Genomic DNA, 23,751 nt, shown 5'->3' with positions numbered 1-23,751 from the left:
CTCACCGCAGTGTGAGTAAGTGAACAGTGTTCGCCAGTTCAGCAGTAGCAGATGTTGGCAATCATTTAATAGAGATGTTAATGTTGATATGGATAAAAGATGGAGCTCATTCAGTTTGGCTGCTCTCCGCTTATCTCGCTGCTCTTTTCTTTTCATTAGCACAAGTATGAGCACCTGGTGCAAGCCCCGGGACACCAGCAAAGCTGACGGACCAGCATGCCTCTCTGCAAACCCTCTTTCACCCAGATTGACTGTAATTATCTACTTTAACTATATTATGAGTAGCTTTGAGCTTGATAAACAAGCCAGATCTCATGAAAATTTCGTGACTGTCTCAACATTTGTGTAAATTGATATTACGTGGCTCATTACAAGCATCTCTGCAGTTCTGAGGTGAAACGTCCACTCTGTGGCGCTAAAAGTGAGTTCAATGTTCTACCAAACAGATGAGATTTTTAAGGTTAATGCTGTACTGAGTTTTAAATCAACAAAACTGACCTCCCTACCCTAAACCTAAAACCCAAAGTATACTTCAGTTCAGACACAAACACTTAGCGTCTGCATAGAGTAGAACGCGAGCATTTGACTGTACGCGCATACACAGGTGGTTAGTGCATGCACGCTATGACTGCTATGAGATACTGGACTATTTCTCTTCAGGAGTTTAGACCCATAAAGATGTGTTTATATTCCTTCAGACTCAAGTTTTACAAATGCAGGAATCTCCAGACCTCCTCACACATGTGCTCTTGATGTGCACATCCACTGTTGTTGTTTCCACCTTCGTCTCCTGATGTTTAATACCGGTGGTAACATCTTCTTCTAGCATTTCTTCATGACAGCAAGGGCTCAATTGTGAGTGTTGCCACCTTGTGGACCTACTAATTAGTGCAAATAATTCCAGGCACATGCACATACTGCGTGTTCAGAGCACATGTGGTTAGAAAAATCGGCCGAATGCTTTCAGTGCTCCAGCACTCCGCTGATGACGAAATTTAGGTCATGCGTCCTGTATGTAGATGCTTAACGTTTGCGTCTGATCAAAGTATACTTTGGGCTTTAAGCCTAAACCTAACGATAGTGTTATAAAAACCAAATGTGAGATAAAAAGCGCAATTGCTGAAGCGACCACGTCATTTTGTGGTGCTTTTCTGACATTTTCGGCTCACGTGTTGACTCGCAAGTCACAAGTGTCGACTCTATTAGTTACTATTAGCAACTGTGCAACTTGTAAATTTAAGCATGTAAATGTAGTTGGTTATGTAATGCAAATGTTAAAATAGATCGCCTTACAAGTCATGCACTATAGTAAAAGTGTTAATATGTCATCAGATAGCATTGTGTGAGGAACAAGGTGAAAAAGTAAATGTTTATGAACTGATAATCTGCCGTTGTACTCGTGATTTATGTGAAAAAATGTTGTTGTTGTAGCGCCTCTAGCATTCATTTCACATGGGAACTGCTGCAGTAGGAACAACGAGCAAAGCAAATATCAGTTTACAAAAATGAAGGTATATTAATTCTATGAGACCAGGTTGCAATAAACTACTATTTCAAACTGCACACACACACACATGAACACACACCGATGCCTGAAGGAGACAGTCATGGTTGCAGTGATGGGGAGAGAATGGAGAGGGGGATCATAGCCTGAGGGAGAGTGAGAGAGAGAAAGAGAGAGAGAGAGAGAGAGGGGACTTGAAACATCTTTGGCTCATATCCTCGTCCTCCTCGATGCTGTCCCCTCATGTACCCTTAGTAATAGAACCAGCGACCCTTGACACATCACAGTCTGTCAGGGCACTGCATGTGTGTGTGTGTGTGTGTGTGTGTGTGTGTGTGTGTGTGTGTGTTTTCAGGGAGACAGAGACACACTATCAGATGAATGTCTGACCTTCTAGTTCTTTCTGTATGAAGAGATGGAGTCACATTTGCTGCCACATGCACAGGCCTTATTGAATTAAAAGTATAATTAACTTGGCATTGATGGTTAATGTTGTCGCTATTATTATTTCTCATACTTAAGAGTAAGGGATAAGAGAAACCATATACATTATTTATTACATTTTGTTATGAAACTGGTCTCACAACATTTGTGCTACAGATATAACTGTAGGGATTGTGTAGGAGAGGTGTTACTTATCTGAGTTATCAGACTGTTTTTTTTTTTTTTTTTTTCTTCTGATTAATGATAAAACAAAAATCTCATAAATTTACAATGAAGGATGGACCTGAGCCATATCTAGAGACCAGAATATAGAGACTTGGGGGAGGACAACATGTGGCACCAACCAAAACACCTTAGCATTGTGGTGGAGACTTTTGCTCACACTTTTGAACTTTTTTAAAGGTAAAAATCTAGTTAAAATTGCTGTTGCAGATTGCAGTTTAAAAGTATAAAAAAGTATTAATGAAATAGTGGGGTACAATTTTCTGTAAATATTGACAACACATTTATTTTTATATGTATTTTTTTCTATATGTATTATTTTAATGTATTTATTTTAATATTTATGTATTCTTTATTGTTTTTATTTTATTGAAATAAAAACAATAAAATATTATTTTATTTTATTTTTACAATAATTATTTTATTTATTTATTTATTTATTTATTTTTTTTTTGTTCATATTTATTTATTGATTTATTTTATTCATTATTTATTTATTGATTTATTTTTTCAGGGTAGGCCCTCTCTATTAAAGATTGCAAATAAAACCTATCAACTGAGTAAAGGAGGGGAAAATATTTTTTACAATGAGGCAAAGTTTGTGAGATACATTACAGGCACGGTATATTATGATTGACTTAAAGGTTGGAGGTTTTAAAGTCTTTTTTGACATTTTCCCACTGAACAGCATTAATGGCATGTAAAAAAGAGGAAGTGGCTAAAAAAAATCTAGCATTTCCAGGGAGGATGTGGACTGCGACACATGAGTAGTTGTTGGCCTTGAGTGGTTTTAGCTCCACGTCGTGCCCATGGACTTTGGGGAGGCAGTACAGGGCAACTCCACTCCACCTACACCAACTTCCTGTCCCACTGGCATCGCCCCTGGCACTCCAGAGAGTCATAATTAGCCAATCAGTGTGGGGAGTGTCTCTTATTGACGTCAGAGCGGTGTGGTGTTGAGAGAAGAGCACTCTCTTCCTCTGTAGCCCACTTCTCAGATGAATGACAGAACTGAATGAAAGTATCGTCAGGTTGTCAGAAATGGCCTAAAATTACATTGGCTCCAGCCTGGAAATAGTTACACACTTTAGTTTTAATTTTTTACAAAAAAGAAGAATATTTATTGTGCCCTGTTTTCATCAATGGGTAAACTGTTTTTTCAGCGGCAGTGGTACTAGGGGTTGTTTTTGAGAGTTATAACTACTCTTTACAACCAAACAGGTTCCAATCAAAAAACTTAAAGAGGTTTCTTACCACAGGCACTTTTGTTGGCGCTGCGCCCAAAGGAGCGCTTCACGGAAATCGACGCAGTGCACCAGAAGTTTAACCCTTAAATGACAGTGTAGAGTCTTGTGAACAGTATTCATTTAAATGATGTGTTATGTATAGTGAAGCCAAAATACAACATCCACACGTGTGGACGCAGGGTCGCACGAGGATAAAGAAAGTTAGCACAAGCACATTTTTGAAGTAAAACATAATTAAAACAAGTTAGGCTCTAAATTATACAATATATTAATAGTCAATCAATATATACTGTTAATATCTTTAATTAATTATGTTAAAAATTACTATGAAAAATTAAGATAAAAGGAGATAAAAGTAAGATTTAAATAAAAGTATTTGGATGCTTTCTACCTGTCAGATATTAGCTGAACACGTTGGTAGTTAATGATATGAACTATACTTGTGGTTCAAAAATTTCTCACAAGAAATCAGCAAATGGAGATTTAATTTCTTGTCAGCTAAAATGAGTCTCTTCTTTCAGATTTTCTGAATGGCCCAATGAGGGCCAAAACTGGAAGTACAGTTGAAGGCATGAACGTCTTAGCATGATGCACTGTGTAAGCCATAAGCAAACATTATCTGAAAGAAACATTTGAGCAGTAATTACATAAATATCCTCCCAAACCCTAACCAAGACGGAAACCAAAACAGCGCTCTTTCCAACATAACATAACACAAGAAATCAACTTGCCAAATTACCAACAAGTGCCATCCCCCATCAGATGTTTCGCATCAATTCAAACATTTTTACTCTTTAACTAAGGCACTTCTGATACAGTAGCAGATTACATGATCTATCTCCAAGACACAGGTTCTGGTCCCATGGATACCAGGAAGTTATTACATTCACATAAACAATAGCATGATGCAAATGTTGCATTTTCGCTCTAAAATTACATTTTTACTCCACTGACGGTTAGGTTTTGTGTTAGGGTTGGGGTTAAGGAATAGGGGTTTATAAATAATGCATTCCTGTTGACTATTACATAATTTACAACACAAATTTAGAGATGTCGTCATGAATACGTTAACATGCAATTAATTAAAAAAAAACCTTGTGATGTGTCCAGGGTCATTACACTGATGAACACACACACAACAGCCATTCGGTGTCAAAAATCAAGTGATGGAGAAAGGACCTCTTAAAGGTAATTTTTTGACAAATGGGACTTGTGACAAAAATAAAGTACAAAATTGAAATACAATAGAAGCACAGTAAGACTTAACTATCACATACAAGCCAAACAAATGATACATGGCAATGATAAGGGACCGTTGCGGTAGGCTAGCTTGTTGGAGTTCTTCCATGGAAGGTTTGTCGACAATTGCATGTACAGAAAACTAAAGCCGCATAAGTCACTAGAGTGAAGAATCAACGTCTGCCAATGCACACTTCCGTCAAGCATTTCCCTAGTGAAAAAGTAATATACCAAACTGTATTTAAAACATATTTATTTCATGATAAGTATACTACAAATACATTAACTTATCTATGTAGTAATTAAAAGTACCATGTAATTGCACTTAGCTCAAACAGGCTGGTTTTGACATCATCACAAAAACATTAAGTAGTCAGTATGCAGAGTGTATTGTACACCCAATTTATACCAGACCGGCTTCCAAAATGGTCAAAATCATGGTGATTTAGTTATTTATCTACATAAATATGTCAAAAACTGTTCCCTTACACAGTTCGAATGTTGATGCAATCAAACTAAAAAGATTTATATCTGCTTCCGCCGAGAGAGACTATACGCTTGTCATTATTTTCAGTTCACACAAACCACTGCTGCCTAATCTATAATACTTTTAATGCAAACACCAGAAGTACGTATTTTAATGCCAGCTAAAATGCAGTTGTGGTGTGGGCAAGCAGTATATTATCAGTATAACATTAATGTATGTCCAGCACTCTTACACTGTAATGCAGTTGCAATTGTAATGTCACCAAAATACATTATAAGTTTACACTGAGTCAATTCTGTGTATTTCAAAAATTAAATACAAGGGTGGATATTTAAAGTGTACTAAAATATACTTGAAATAGTTCCATTTTAGCACAACCAAGTATACTTAAATTTTTAGTTGCACCACAGCACTGGTTTCGGCAAAATAAAGTGCATTAAGTATAAAATATAAAATATAAATTGTTCCAATTTAGCAGACTTTAAGTATACCAATTTATAGCCTGCCAGCAATACACTTTAGTATACTGAAGCACCCACAATTAAAGTGTGCTTAAATATATACTTTTTTCACTAGGGTTAACACGCTATGACTACTGGGCAATTCGGATGAAGAATCATTACGTGGGTGTATTTTGAGTTCGGAATGGCATACTACCATACTACATATACTGCTACATATAGATAGATAGATATGTCAGAAGCACTAAGAGTAGTATAGGTAGTACTTTATGCCATTTTCAACTCAGCCATTCTCTGCAGCACTCTTCATGTGGAGTTCCAAGCGGCGTGAATCAAGTGAATGCACCTCCGCGATTGCTGTAGCAAAGTGGATAGTCACTTAGCGATTAATATTGTGGAGAATGAGAGTTCATAAGATTTAATGTGCATTGGAACAAATATGCAACCTATGGGGACTAGTTCTTTCAATTGACCCTTCGCTAAGTTCTGCCTTTAAAGCGCTTCTGACCAATCATGTCTTAGCAACTGTTGCCCCACCGCCATTACTTGTGTTTGCTATTTTCCAGTGACAGCTTATGGAAGTAGTTCTTTTAATAATAATAAAAAACAAAAGTAAAACACGTTGTTCCCGGATCATTTGTAATAGTGACACGAGTTACCAAGAGAGGATACACATAGTATTTTTCTTTCTTTTTTTTTTTTTTTTATATATAATCTTTCAATAAATCTGGAGAAGAGCATGTTATGGATTAAACTGTGTCAGTCCTCATTCCCAAATGAACATATAGCATCTGCAACGACAGCAACATTTACTCCAAGGTAAATTAAAGCTAATAACTGAACGTTAATTCATTTATGTATTGATTCAAGTCATAGTAAAGCGATAGTAAATAAACAGTTCACTGCATCAAAATGAGTGTGTTATGAGACGTTATAAGCAGCTCTGTTCACTTACGCTAATGTTATTAGATGTGTAATCGCTATTAAATGAAGTTTTTCTCTTTTCAAGTGACTGTAATAATCATTTGCCTTGATTCTGATTAACAGTCTCCACAGTTTCTAATCAAATTACTGGGTAATTTAACAATTACTTTTACAAGAAACTTCAGATAAATATAAATTACAATGTCACTCTTCATACCAGCCCATTAAAAATATTATCCATTCCATTTATGAGAATATTTTGCCAAAAAACACTTCGTTCACGGCAGTCTCTTATTCATTCCAATGGGGAGATCTGCAGTGCTTGTCAGAGCGAGCAACCATAACCAAGAGGGGCGGAGCTCAGCAAATGTTACTTGAATGTTACTATTTTAGTGCAGTTCTGACTTTATACTGTGGAAGTTTTTGTTTGGAAAATGTTAATAAAGCATTATAGTCAAATATTGTTTGGTTTTACTAAATGCAGTTTGACAGGAAAAGAAGTATATAATGTATAGAGTCAAATTTCAGCACTTTCCCAATCTGTGATTAATCGCGATTATATATTTTAATCAAATGACATTTTAATCATATGACATCACTAATAAAAATACTTTCTTTTGAGCCACCTGTGGACATTTCACCTCAACAACACTTCCTGTGTCGATCACTAAGGGCAGTGGTTTAAATTTCAGTAAGCATAGACCGATTTCAGCAGCAGAACTTTCGACCTACTGTCGCCGAATTCACGGTAAGATCAGTCTGTTCTTACACTCACTTCTGTACAAATCTAATATCCACGGATCAAAAGAAATGTGATGCCAAATGCACAACCGGACATGAACATTTGACACGTGAAGCTTGTCCGGAATTTGGCACATATAGGGTTCAAATGTGGGTGGAAAAATAAGATTTCACCAGTGTGATCCACTACAAATCACCTTGAAATAAAAATACTAATTATCTGTTCAATCTTTCCATAAAAATAGACTTTAATTATACTGTAGATCCTTGTCTAATGAATGCCAGTGTGATTTTATTGTGTTCACTTGTTTACCCAACAAAAATGTGATGATATTTAAATTTTAGTTGGGCGGACAGATTTCACAAAAACTAGGGCTACTTGATACAGTACATTAGACAGGACTGCACAATTCACCACATTGCAACTAGATTTATCCATCATTTCCCCATGCGGCGCTTGTGATGGCAGTGTATTTCTGTCAGACAGGTTATATTTACTCCAGTCCAGAGAGAGAAGCTCCACCAGATGAAATGACAGAGCGTGAACAGCTTTTCTGTGATTAGTAAAGACACAGGATATGGCTCTCAGCACATCCTTTAGCGTGAGAGAGTTGTCATTGTTGCCAAGCAGACACCACTTCCTAAACGATACTCTACAGTAGTGTGGCGTGTGGAAAGAAAGATTTACAATGTTTCCTGCTGATTTTTGAACACTCATGGCTTGTTATTCTCAAAACTCATAATTCTACTCCTATAAAGCTCTCAAGATTTTTCCAGTGTCTCAATGTAAAATGAAAGCTAGTCAAAAAACATTTTTTTTAAGGACTTAAGACTCTGAAAACTCAATTTTAAGGTGCTTTTAAAGGGTTTAGATAGCAGGCCTTGTCTCTGCAGTGTGGGAGTGAACTTTGCATGTTTCGTCTATCTCTGTAAAATGTTTCAGATGGTTTGCTGGTAATGCACTGTCTATGGTCCGTCTACATGAAATGGCTCTTCACTCTCTGATAATTACCTAGCCACTGACCTAACAGCTATGGCGTGTGGTGGACTTTTTGAAATGAGGAGGCAAAGTGCCATCTCAGCGTTCCTTTTTATAAAGAATATATATTCCTATTTCAGTTCCAGTTGACATTTAAATAGCTTTCAGTTTAAACCCATACAAATCTGAAATCTGATTCATCACAACATATATGGAAAAAGTAGGCCTACATAAAAATATGTGATGTAAAAAAGTCTTATAAATGCAACAACATAACAACAAAATACTAAAAATGGCTGTTGTTCTCTACGTAACATACATTTTCCTTAAATCATCTTATTATCATCAAATTTGTACAGGCTATGTACATATATGCCCAAACAAAATGAACATTATATACAGTATGTTAATTGTCAATATCAGATTTCTGTACGGGAAGGCATATGAAATACCTTTTAACTTACACTGTAAATAAGCATGAAATATGTATTTTTGTTAGTTGATATTAACACTATTTATCAAATCAAGTCAAATCAAAGACCCATCAAGTATATGCATTGTTTTATAAATATTATTTTTTCATTGCCTCTAAAACAATACCTACAAGAATACAGAAACAAGCATAATTCATGTGTATTTCATCTGTTCACCTATTATTTTTATAGTCATCTTATTTTTGGATCATCCGTCATCTCCTCCTTGGTAAACTGTGTTCGTGATGGCATGTATCTGTACCTTTTAGAGCGAGTGCTCACTAGAAAGCATGTCATTTACATACCATTTCAGATTTCAAGTAATTTTAAGTTCATTTTGATTTAAATGTGACCAAATATGCGGTTGTCTGTGTCAGTTAGTTGCTTTCTGTGGAAATAGTTTCTGCACTTCCATCAGTTCGTCCCAGTTATAGCGATCTACAGAGACCCGCTGTGAGGATGAGAGCATGAGAGGCGGGCAATATTGCATTGATTGATTGACAGTGTATTGAACGAATTAACACTAATCATGTGACTTTTTGACTATACTTGGTGGTTTTCCCCCTCACATTCACCACAGGCTTTATGAACTCAGTGATATTGCAATGAGCTGAAAGGAGGCTTGAGAGACACTGCCTCCCTTTGAAAATTTATCTGCCGGTGTCGCTGTTTGATACAGTGTCTTTAGAAATATGACTGCTATTACACATTGTTTGAGCTCACATTTCGTAATATTTGTTTTATTTATGTACAGTCGATTATTTTGCTCACCCCAATTTTTGAGGAGACATTGCCTCCCTTGCCTACTTGGAGAAATCGCTGCTGACCTATACCAACTATCAGTCAGGTTTACCTTTGTTTTATTCATCATCATATATTTTTTATGTAAATTTTGCATGTTTCTGTATCATTCAGTTAGAGTGCCACACACAAATTCAAGCGCAAATTACTAATACCAGAACAATTTTTAGAGCCATATCTCTGAGCAATACTCCAAACTATGTAGGAAGAATGAAAGCATTGCTCATCTGATCATTATAAAAGAGACTCAAGACACCTTGAAGAAGAGAAGGTGACTCTGTCTAGGTGAATGACATGGTGAAAGGAAGGATGTAAGTGGAAGACAGCACCCTGTTCTATGTGAAGAGAGCAGATCAATAAATCAATAAGTGTTTATTTGTGTCTGTGTTGGTGATTGGGTTACTGTCTCAAAATGTCTGGCAGTTGACGAGTCAATTAAAGAAATCAAAGAATTGAATTAAGAGGAAGTGCATACCATTTTTGACAACAGCAATAATAGTAATAATAATAATAATAATAATAAAATGTAATATACAGTACCATTAATTTAATAATAATAATTATAATAATAAATAATAATAACAACAATACAATGCAATAGACCACTAATTTACTACTACTACTACTACTACTAATGATTATTATTAATATTAAAAATAATGTAATAGTCATTATAACTATTATTATTATTATTATTATTATTATTACAACAAAAAACAACAACAATAATACTACTAATAATAATACTTTAATATATATTTAATATTAAAAAATATAATGCGATATAAATTACTAAATTATTAAAATAACGTATAAATAATAATAATCATTATTATTATAATTAGTAGTAGTAATAAATATTAATAATACACTATTAATAATATTAAACATTAATAGGTAAATATTCATATGTTATGGAATAAAATAAAATGTTATTATTTCAATAACTAATAAATGATTGAAAGTTAGTGTTATAAGTTACAGTTATGAAGGTGTTGTCTATAATTTATGAATTATATACAGGTTATAAATTAGAGACAACAACAGCAATAATAACAATCATTTATTATTAATTTATGTATTAATGTAATTTATTTATAATGAAATGTATTATTATTATTACTACTTCTACTACTAATACTGTTATTCTCTCCTACGCCCTTTCTTTCATTAAGTTTGCTTAGAAAAACACACACCCTGTAATCATTGCTATAATAGATTATTGTTAATAATTTTGTTAGACAACACAAACCATAGTGTTTGTTTATGGTTTATAGAGCATAAATCTGTACACACTGATATTAATCTGACAAGCGGAAGGCATTACCCTTGTCCACAGACCAGTCATTCATCACCCGTCATGGTGCTATTGTGTGAGTGGGGCACACCACCCTCTTTGATGTGAGAAGTTATTTAGCAGCCAAGTGGATGTAAACAAATCGCTCATACAGGAATTGTCCAGGAAGCCTCTCCGACATCAAACAGCCCAGTACACAGAAACAATAGTCTAGGACAGTCTATTCTGCAAAGTTTTCTGCCACTGTAGATGGATAAGTATGCACTGCACGCAATAAGCTCGGAAGATATTAGTCACTCAGGCGGGCGCAACATGAGGGAGAGACATTGTCTCTGTGTTATTTCAGATGGAGATATTTCAGAGACGTATGGAAGTCTGATTTCCTCAACTCTCGCTGTGAATCACAGACACTCGACTCTCCCAGAAGAACATGTAGTTTTAGTCACCAGCATTAGTTACAACCACTACCCTTAACCAGAAGATTGACAAAGAAAAAGCAAAGCATGTTGAATTATATCTATTATTATAATGCGTTTGCCAACTTTTCAATGTTTTGGATGATTTTGGAAAGATAGTTTTGTGGGGGAATGTGCATTTTTCCAATACAATTATTACTGTAATACAACTTGGATTTGGAGACCACATGGCCTTATCGCTTTCAGTGTTTTGTGAAATTGAGCATGTTACCAACATTGTACTAAAGTTCAGATTTCCTTTCTTCTACTGAAACACACAAGATGCTCTTTACAATTTTCAAATCGTGCTGGACAACATGGATCATCAGATTTTGTTCATGACAGCTTGAGTGCATGCTGTCAATAAAGCGATAGGTGGAATAGTATCAAGAAATTCTAATATTTTATTTTTAGTTTATTTTACAAGCAATTTTTCACTCAAATTGTTCTACTGATGTTATAATTGTAATCAAAATGCTTTTGCTATATAAGAAAAATGCAAAAATAGAAGCATTTTCACTAGTGGTCTCAGATTTTTGTAGAGCCTCATGTCATAATTTTATCATTTATTAATTAATTATAATGACGGTTACTGTTACAGATTCCATGGCCAATAAACTGCTAGAGGCAAGTGTGTACATGGTCTTTAAACCTTAAATGCATACTTTGGGTCTTTAGTGAGCTGAGACATCATCCCACCCCTTTTACCTCATCTATTTGGAGCTATGCTCCCACCTCTTTAGTATTCCTCAACCTTTCTCTTATGAATAATATATACTGTAGTAAACAATAATAAAAAATAAAATAAATAAATAAAAAAAAATTCTATTTGTTTAGTTAACAAATATATATAGGGTCGTTAGAGACCCGAGATGTCACAATATTTGTACATCCATAAATCATATTTTGGATATATATTTCTTTGTTTATTACCAAACAAATGAGTACTATATATACACAAATGACTACTATATCATGTCGGTTTTCTGATGGTGAATTACCAATATCCTGTATATGTGTACACATAGCCTACTTATTATATTGTACATGCTATTTGTTACTCAGGGTGGTGTTGTTGTTTCAGTGATTGACTTGATTTACATTTGACATTGATATTTGATGAAGAAGACACATGGAAATAAACTATAGCAAGTGTAACACATGAACAGTATGATATTGATATTGCCATTTAGGTGTACAACTGAAATGCCCAATTGCCAATGTACTTTTTTTAAGTCGTTGTGGTCACGTAGTGATTCGCCTTAGTCTGGGTGGCGGAGGACGAATCTCAGTTGCCTCCGCGTCTGAGACCGTCAACCCTCACATCTTATCACGTGGCTTGTTGAGCACATTACAACGGAGACATAGCGCGTGTGGAGGCTTCACGCCATCCACCGTGGCCAACTTAACCACGCGCCCCACCAAGAACGAACCACATTATAGCGACCACGAGGAGGTTACCCCATGTGACTCTACCCTCCCTAGCAACTGGGCCAATTTGGTTGCTTAGGGGACCTGGCTGGAGTCACTCAGCATGCCCTGGGATTCGAACTAGCGAACTAGCGAACTCCAGGGGTGATAGCCAGCGTCTTTTACCACTGAGCTACCCAGGCCCCGAGAAAATACATATGTGTGGTTTATGTGTTATGTGTAGCTCAATATGTGTTTGACAGCCAGTTGGGTCTCAAAAAGTACAAATTTAAAAATCTAAAGTAATCAGCATAATATGTTCCTCTGCACCTGGCTGTACTTGTTCTTCTGTTCTCCAAATGTTCTCCAGGGACGAGGCCCTGCGGTGAGACACGGATCCAGCTAGATTGCAAAGTGAGAAATAATCATTCATTAACCTCTGGCCCATTGAGTCTGGAGGTCGATCCACTCCTGAGACAAACTCCATTGTTCCCTGTCCCACTGCAGCTGGGTCAAGCCAGTTGACTATACTCATAATGATCTTAAAAGGATTAAGTGGGCAAACACGCCCGAGAGTTCTTCTTTCAATTACACCATGAGTCATTTACATGAAGTGGAGCAAAGAGCCAATAACCCAGATCTGAGATACTGCAGCCCTCAGGGAATAATGGCCCAGAGCTGTTCAACACAGATGGGACATTTTAATGTGTGTGCATGTGTGTGTGTGTAATACAAAGAGTGAGAACTTGTCTTTGACATGTTGTCATGTAATCTATTCCTCGGGGAGAGCATTCATTCACTCAAAGCAACACAGAAGTTAATCAATCTGGCAATTTAGTGCAGCTGCAGAATGAAAAAAAAAAGTGATTTTATTTTATGTATCTGATTATTTCCTAATTGTTTTCTCCTTTGCCATATGAAGTGTATTTTATAAATATTATAAACCGAGTTCTGTTCCTCGATGCTGATTGGTTAATACAGCATTCCAGTTATGCTATAATACAAATCGAGGAACGCAGCAAGGTCATGTGTCAACATTGCACCATACTAATTTTTAACATGTTGCATAGTACATTGTTTCACATACTATTTTTAAAAATGGTGGGGCAGTAGTTAAAGTATCCTACACAGTATGCAGTAAGCAGTATTCCATTCCAAACATAGCTCAGGAGTCTCTGTAAACATGATCAGAGTCAGTCTGCAGCAGTTGATAAACTCTCGGCTGGAGAATAATGAGATAATAATGACCCTTCTCACCCCTCTCTGCTGATATAAGCACAACTGTCACCTGTGTCCATTGGATGAGGTCAAAGGTCAGGAGATAATGATGTTACGTTCTGATAACAGTGAGGAGTTCAGACAGGGATCGATGAACAGCATCTCTGTCACCTTGTGCTGCCCGCCACCCTCACCAACCCTTCCAGATCCAACGAAACTACGAGCTCCATTCATGCTGTTTTATGTATTATGATACGAGATATATTAGCATAAAATTGATAAATCAGTTCTCTAACAAGGATAAATAGCAGATTGAGTTATTGAGTGTGTTTACACGCACAACAATGTGCTGATAACAATTAAAAATCACCTCATTCAATGAATCCGACAATGCAAGAAAATCGCATTTGAAATCATCAGATTATTCTCTGCTTTTAATGTCAAAATGTATACAGGCATGCGCACGAAACTTGCTCACATTGGATAAGTTGATGAGCGCAGGTAAAGTTGTTTACATGCATCGCGAAATCAGGATAATGGGCAAAGATTCCAATAAAAGAAAACTGGGTAACACTTTATAATAACTATGGTATAAGGTATTTGTACAGCATTGGTTTAAAGTTAACGGATCATTCATAAATTATTTTTATAACACTGGTAATACATTGATAGGCTGTATAGAAATAATATGTTTTTTGTTGTTGTTTTTTTTATATATTCACTGTAGCAAACTATTTATTTTTGTTAAAGGGATAGTTCACACAAAAATGAAAACTATCTCATTATTTACTCACCCTCATGATATCCCAGGTGTGTATGACTTTCTTTCTTCACCAGAACACATTTGAAGAAAAATAGAAATATATCTCAGCTCAGTAGGTCCTTAAAATGCAAGTGGATGGTGACATGATTTTTAAAGTCCAAAAATTACAGACAGTCAGCATAAATGTCATCCATACGACTCCAGCTGTTAAATGAATGTCTTCTAAAGTGACACGATCGCTTTTGGTGTGACAAAGATAAATATTTAAGTACTTTTTTACTCTAAATCATGCTTTCGGTCAGCAGCGGTACTCACTCACATGACCCACAGCCAGAAGAACAGTGCTGTATACAAGTGAGAAGGAGGAACGCTGTACAGTAGCTTGGTTGGTTTTGGTTTAGATATGTATTTATAGTTTCTTTACTCACAATGGTGCGCTTGTGTGCTTCTCCTGGATGTCTCAAACGAGAGGAGAATGTGAGATTACATCTGTATCATGGCAACGGTAATACGCCACATGAGAGACTGCGTGAACACCACCCTCTCATGAAGCTTAACGGAAGTGATGATTTAGAGTTAAAAAGTACTTAAATATTGATCTTTTTTCGCACCAAAAGCGATTGTATTGCTTCAGAAGACATTCATTTAACCACTGGAGTCATATCGATGACGTTTATGCTGACTGTCTGTGATTTTTGGAGCTTCAAAAATCTGTGGTAGCTGTTGTAGCCTGTACGGCTCTTTGAAAAAATTTGGTGAAGTGATATGGAACCGTTATGCAGTCAAGACCTGGAACTACTTCATAGCCATGCGTTTACTGGAAAATAATTGCACACCTTAGAACGTCTGTTAACCAATCAGAATCAAGCATTCAACAGACCCGTGGCATAAGCATTAACTAAACTACATAAAATCTATCATAGAACACCCCAGTGTACATAACTGATATAAAAAAAATAAAATAAGAAACATTACTATTCTCATAAAATATAGTGAAATGTGTTGTCACGCAGGGACTTCTGGGAATGACAAATTATTGTTTTTCACCACAATTTTAACAATAGTTTACCGTAAAAAGTATGTATTCTCTTGTTATACATCATGCAATCTTTTTTTTTTTATTATTATTATTATTTTATTTTATACAGTAAAACTTAAAGTATATTATAATTTTTACCGTGTATGTTCCCGTGTAAATTCCCATTAACCAATTAAAGTTTTTTTTTACTGTAGTATTTTTACATTATTTTACGGTTAAAATTACGGACATTATTTCAGTGTATTCATGTATTAACAATGCAGTGACAACAAGTTATAAATAATGAGTTAACAATAAACTAATACTTTAAAAATACTTTATACAGCGTTTTATAAAGTGTTACCGAAAACTGTTTAAATCGTCTGCATGACCACACATTGTCAGCTTATTCAGCATAATCAGTGTTGTGAATATACATACTCTCATTGCTAATGATTGAACTGCTTTTACAAATTTTACTAAAATGTTTATTTAAAAAATGTGGGTACAATAATGCACTGGTTAAGGACAAGTAAGACGGTAATTAATAATTAAACGAATTTAGAGTAAGGCTATCTTAGCCATAATTTACAACCTATTAAACATCTTACTTTTGTGTTAAAAATAATGTTATTAATGCTCTATTTGAGAAGTCCATCTTATATCAAGTTTGCAAAAAAATCTTAAGCCAGTAATTGTGGCTAGATAGTATTGGCCTTGGTTACTAATCAATTACTAATAACTACAGGGTATACAGTATTTGTAAAGCATTAGTTTATAGTTAATTGATCATTTATAAATTATTGTTCTTACATAAGCTACATATAAATAGTATGTTATTTGTTTCTATTCACTTTAGCAAATTATTTATTATTGTTTAATAAGTTCATATATAGGCAGTTTGATAATGTTTTTATTTTTTTATTTTTTTATCCTTAGTAAACAACTTGTTAATCATACCTACCGTATGTATTTTAGTTAATGCAAACCAGTGGTAAAGATTTTATAAGAACATTAAGAAAGAATAAATTCATAGTTAATAAAGATATTAAATATGTAATGAATATGATACACAACTCTGCTTAATTAATGTGTTTATTAATGTTTTAGGAACACTTACTATTAAATCAGTGAATGCTTAATGAAGGTCATAATAAAGCACTTACTGTATTAATGGCTAGCTAAGCATTTTGCATGACCAAATCTAAAGTGAGAACTATATATGCCTAATTAAACATTTATTAACATGGTTCAACAGTAAGTATGGCCAGCTGGCCCGGGGCCACCATGAGAGTTTTGCACTTTCAGGCCAGTACTGCATTGTCACTAAATCTTCCATTGATCTTTTGTGTTGTACATGTGTCCTAGTCTGATTATTAAACCACAGCAGCCTGCCATTTCATTTAAGAAATCTCCAGTTCTTTTGTGTTGCACGCTTCAAAGTGATGTGTGAAGGCGCTGACCCGCTAAAAACATCACATTATGACTTCTGTAATCTGTAAATTAGATTACAGAAAGCGAAACGCTCATTTAATGCGAAGCGTGCAGCGCATACCAGACTACTTATTTAATGAAAATGCAGCCTCTTATGGAGTAACAATCAAACGACCATGTACTGTAGCGAACTACTTGTCCAGAAGTGTGAAACTTTTGTCAAACAGACACAAAAACTGACACAGTGATCCATCAAAATAAAAGTCTGGTTTAAATCTACACGTGAAATTGAAGAAATTATGACAAAAAATATATTACAACTGCATAGTACAAATGTTATATTATTTTAATAATAATAATTAATATTATAATAATAAATATGATTATTATTACTATTATATCTTTCACAAGGAATAATTTCACAAGCAGGTGTGCTGTTGTACTGAATGTACTGTAAGATTTTAATTTATACAGTGATTCTCTGTTGTGCTCACTTTATTTGACAAAAAATAACTGTTTTAGATTCAGCTGTGAAGATGTTATTGAAGCACTTTATTTGATTTCATTTGATGAACTCTTTATGAATTCATTTGATTAGTCATATTTTTCATTAAAAAAAAAATAATCGTTTAAACATAGAATTCAGAAAAAATAAAATGGAAAACAGAATTTGGTAAAAAAAAATTTATTTCATCTGGTCCTATTTTTTATGCCTTGCAAACTTAAACATTTGCATTTTCTTTGAAATAATACAAGTTGTTGATGTATTGGATATCTAATTTTGCTCTCTGAAACTTGTGATCAAAGTGGTGATTTAACTAAAAATAGTTTTCTATGAGAGACAAATATGTCTTCCTGAAGGGAGCACATCCAGGCCTGAATCCTGAAAGCTGAATTCTTTGTTGATCAGCATTCAAATCTTAGGAAGTTTTCATCATACTGCAGACATTTGTACATTAAATTCTGTGCTTGTATCTTTTTACTACACAGACTGATACAAATCCATCCCTGCAATCTCTGGAAAATTATTACATAAAATGCCCTATTCAGTAACCACAAACTACTGTTATTGTTCCATCTGTCCCAGCGCTGAGAAAAATAACATGTACGGCGTGACAACGTCGCTTGTACACTTCAGCAGCATAGTAAGGACATTTTCACTAATGAAGTTTAATAGGCACTGAATTTTAAAGTCAATAATATAATGTTAGAAGCTCTTTCCTATTTCTGTTTTTTGTGGTGACCGTGGTGACATGCTGGGTGTTTCCAGAGCGCGCGCACAAACTGTAGCGGGGTTTTTGGAATTAAATTTAATAAAATATTTATAGTAGGTCCACGGGTGAAACTGAATTAAACAGTAATTTTAATTGGCAATAATGAGAACAGGTCTGCTCATCAAGCTTAAAAGGATGGAAAATGCTAAATTGGCGTTTGAGCAATTAGAGAATATCTTTTAATGAACTGTGGATTTTCCTCTCTCACTATTATTCCTGTACTTTTGTGTTGTGTTGGGTCTGTTTTTTTGTTTTTGTTTTTTGTTTGTTTGGTTTTTTTATGCTTTAGTGTCTTTGTGATTGAGATGCTGTGGAGATGGTTATTTCAGGGCCAAGTTTTCAGAGTAATGGATCATTAATAAATGTTTAGTTAGGCATATACAGTTCTCACTTTAGATTAGATTACAAAAATGCTTAGTAAGCAATTAGTCAATGCTTTATTATGACCTATATATTAAGTAATAATTGCTTTAATAGTAAGTGTCACTAAAACAGTAACAACTACATTAATTATGTTTAAATGTAAATCCAATTAATTACATATATAATTTCTTTTCTATGAATTCATGCCTTGTTCATGAAACAAAAACATTATCAAACTGCCTATAAATGAACCTATTGAACAATAATAAAGAATATAAATCAATAACACTTAAATAACTATTTGTATGTAGCTTATTAATGTAGGAACAATTGTTTATAAATGATCAATTGACTATAAACTAATGCTTTAGAAATACTTTATACCATATAGTTATTATGAAGTGTTATCAAATCTTCTATTAAAGAAAACTCGACCCCCTGTTCTAAAGTGAAAGTTTAACCTTTACAAATTATTGGTTTGTTTTGCATTTATTAGGTGGTATTCAAGTTTATTTAAATATATTAAGACAGTAATTATGGTATGGCTCATTAGTACTGGTTTTACTAAATTGCTACTAATGAACTGCCAAAATCTTGAAATAAAGACAATTTGACTACATGTTGTAAAGTGAAACATTTACTTACACAAGTTATTAATTTGTTTGACATTTATTAGGTTTTTACAGTATTTGCAGTAAACTTAAAAAAATGTTCAAGGCATTTTATTGTAATTAAAACATGTGCATAGCAAACCTAACTTGTAACGTATAACTTGTTTAGGTTCAACTTTCACTTTAGAACAGGGGCTCCAGTTAGTTACATATTAGTAACAGCTTTGTAAGGCCAATACTAATTGGCATTAATTACTGGCTAAATATTGTTCTGTAAACTTGAAACAGAGCATTGTTTACATTCCTTTCTACACAAAAATACAACATTTAATATGTAAATTATGGCTAAGATAGCCTTACTCAACATTCAGTTAATTATTAATTACTGTTTTATTCATGCTTAACTAGTGCATTATTGTGAACTCTTTAAATAAAGTGTTACCAAAATGGGTAACATTAATATTACAGGGCTCAAACAAAGAATAATCTGCTATTGTCTTTGATGTCTGCATTAAGAAGTTATATAGGCCTATATAAAGCCCAAGAGGGTAAATTTCTTATTCATAAGCATAGCACAAAACTATATAGAGTCAAAGGTACCGTACGTACTGTCAACATTTGAATAAGTCACTCACAGTACACAGAGTATTCTACTGTTTTCTGTTATATTATATCAAAGATATTGTCTTTAGATCTTTAAGATTGTTATTTGAGAGCAGAGAGTCATCACAGTCAGCTCAAGGTACGAAACTTTGATCCTTGGATGTAAAATCCCAACGAGTTGCAGATTCCTTGTCCATTACATTCTACTACGGAATTCTCACTATGCAGCCCTTCCCTCATAAGCACTGAATGACCCTGCAGGACTCCCTTTCACACCATCTTTACATCAACGGCTTTTAATTCAATTCTCAAACAGAATGCAAAAGAAAGGAACATGTAATTTTATTATAGTGCAACAGGAGTATCTGTGTGCAATTTTGTTGCTCAATATTTTTACTTTTATAGTTTGGGTTATTACACAGATGTATTGCTTAGGTCATAAAATGAAATGCACAAAAGAATTAGAAAGGCTTCCTATAATTTTAAACTATATTTCAATTTAAACTACCCCGTCCACTCCTGATGCTTTTGAGATTTTCTAATACTGATTTCCATTACAAAATCTGTCTTTTAATCAAAATAATTGTTGATGTTTTAAAGTCACTTATAATACATTCATATTTTAAATTAAATATTAATAATACTAATAATGTATGATTACTGGATTGTAAGCTAATTTAAATTTGTAATACCTTTGCAGATAATTAATTGAAACAAAATAATAATAAAATTTCTTTCAATGTATAAAGTGTTGGAAAGGAATTAGCAGTTCTGTAGTAATACAATGCTAATAATAATCATTACTGATAATAATAATAATAATAATAATAATGATACACTTTATATTTGACCACATTAAAATACTGAGTTTCTTGCATTTCAACGTGCATTTCTTGGGACATTTTAAACTAGACTGAAAATGGCTTGATTTCCACTTTCATTAGGAACAGAATTGCTTAGTCATTCAGCATGTGAGAGTTTTGTATAGGAATTTAACTTAGCTTTGGATAGAACATTTGCTATAGATTATAAAAAAGAAAAAAAAAAAGAAAAAAGGAAATGAAAAGAAAGAACAAATGCACGGTAACCATTACTCTTATAACATTCACAACAGTGAAACTTCTGAGCTGACTAAAACAAATGGACTCCAGTAGAGTTGAGAGTGAGAGCTTGAGAAGACAAAGTTCTTCTTCAATGGCAACACAGTTTGATCGTTACCTCTGCAGAGAAGCAAGAGGCAAGATAGAACACAAACCTTAACACAAAGTAGTAGGCTATCCAAAGACAGTGAGGGAGAAAGAAAGAGAGAATTGCAGAGGACGAGAGAAAGATATATAGACTAAAATGCCAGTTTCAGTTGCTCTGGGAACTTAAAACCACAGATGACAGCAAGGATCGTCTTAAACGTCAAGATGGATTGGATACTTATGACTGTGCCAGACATGGTTAAATGTTTGTCTCGCTTGATACAAGTGAGCATTACAACAGCTTTTACATCTTAGGCTGTATTAACTGTTGACAATGACTCATAAATAAAAGAAAAGCTAATGTTTGTCTATGAAATATACCTGCCTTTGTGTAAAGGACAAAAATCATAGCAAAAGGGGCAAACATTTGGTTAAATATTGGTGTAGTGTATATTTCATAGTCTTTACAAGCTTAATTTATGAGAAATTCCAACTCTTAATTTTGTCAGAGTTAACCAACAAATAAATATATATTGCAAACACTGGATTTCATATAATACTTTACAGGGGAGATAGGGTCTAGTTATCACACAGGGGAGTCTTCATCTCAGTAAATAAACTTTCAGTAACTTTGTAAATGTTAATTGTGGGCAAGTTGCCACACATATTTTATGTTTTGTAGGTCTATTCAATTTATTAATTACAGTTTTGCTAACACTTCACATTAATGCTCCCTTTATTAAGGGTTTACAAAGGGGTTAAGTCATTTACAAATGCATTATAAATTATTGATATGCAGTTATAACAACATAAATTAAAAGGTTGACTTTTATGCAATAATTGCCAAATTGTGAGCATTTTAACTTAAATGCTATTAATGTTTAATAAATACCCTCATTCATACTTTTCAGGTCTTCATGCTCATTCACAGCATATATCATATAATAAAACCTGATGACCATTAAACCATACTGAACTTTATGTACATAGTTTTCTAATGTTGGCAACTCTTTCATAAATGCTTAATATATGTCCACTTTACATTAAGATACATTTCCATAAGTTATTAATGTTGAATAAGAGTTATTAAACATTTGTAACATGTAAGGTAAAATGGCTCATGCACCATGTGGCAGGTATTGCACGTAGCCACCCTTATTATGCATACTGTAATAAACACATATCAATGATTTATAATGCATTTGTAAATGACTTATTAGTCATTAATAAACCCCTTTATAAACACATTGTTACCACAATGTCAAAACACTGGTTAAATTTTTGTTTGTACGTTATACTTGTTTTTTTTAAAAAAAAAAATTATGAATTGTTTTGTGTTAATAACTATTTTCCCTAAATTATTCCAAAAAAGTCTTTGATACCTTTTTTATAGCAGAGTTATATTGTGTCAACTTGCTCTATATAGTTTTGTCACACAAGGTTAACGTGTATTAAATCAATTGGATCTTTATTTCCTAGGCAATAACAGTGGAAATGTTAAAAAACTTTTTTTTTTTTTTTAGCCAAGACTTTAAGATTTGTGCCTGTACAGAAAAATTAAATAAAATAAAAAAACTCTGAAAAAAATATTCCCTGGGATAAAAAGTGACAACTAGCCCTGTCTGTCATATTTATGTAATGTAGTGATATAGTTTTTTCTTTGGCTAAGTAATGTTTTCTTTGTTGCTGTTTGTCTAATGACCTAATTGTTATCTTTATCATTTTCGGCTATCATCATTTAGAATTCATTAAGCTGTAGCATTTCATCCTGTTGTTTATATAAGAATTTAAGAACACATCCCTCTTTATCAAAGTCTCCATGCCAATGCTGGGTTCCACTCATTTTTGAGAAAGCCATTGTCTGTTGATATGATGAAAGCAGGTAGCGCCCCGTGCGGCCGTCCACATATGGCCGCATTAGAGTGGGGACTGGCCCACTGAACTCCGCCCCCGCGCCCCTGACTGGCTCAGCCCGTTGACAGACAGGTTCTGATTCCACTTATGCTGAAATTCAGCAAGCGTTACATGGCCTCTTTGATACTGGCTGATTTATTGGGCCTTGGCACCAGTTGTGAATGTCTTCAGCGACGGAGAGGCTCGCCTGTGTAAGAGGATAGTGTCTATCAGATGGCAGGCCGACAGCACAACAAATGTCGCACCATTTCCACATATTATTCAGGCTTATGTAGGCTATGCATTTCACCCGCCCCCTTCTGTGGCCTGCACACCAACACCAAACATATGTTACCACGACCCCCATAACTGCTATTTAATTGCTTTTGGTGTGAGATGGACTTGCTCGTACACTTTTACAGTATGCAGTCTCTTGGCTGAGGTATTGTTCTCTCTTATGTTTTCTACACCATTTTTTAAAGATGTTATGCCAGTTGTTGTTTTAATCTATTGGGTCCAATTAAATTTTCACATTCAAATCGAAAAGAATTGTTAGATGTGTCAAATCAAGTTTAATTGGATGATTCAGATTCAGGCTGGAGTTCCTGTCATAGGAGCTGTGAGATGCAACAGACGGGAGTAGTCTCCACTGTGAACCAGGGAGAGGTCAAAGGTCAAAGCTGTGTCAGAGCAGTTATGTTAA

Source organism: Myxocyprinus asiaticus, chromosome 27 (assembly GCF_019703515.2).
Source record: "Myxocyprinus asiaticus isolate MX2 ecotype Aquarium Trade chromosome 27, UBuf_Myxa_2, whole genome shotgun sequence".
In the NCBI taxonomy this organism is placed as follows: domain Eukaryota; kingdom Metazoa; phylum Chordata; class Actinopteri; order Cypriniformes; family Catostomidae; genus Myxocyprinus; species Myxocyprinus asiaticus.
Note: the sequence above shows the minus strand (reverse complement) of the source record.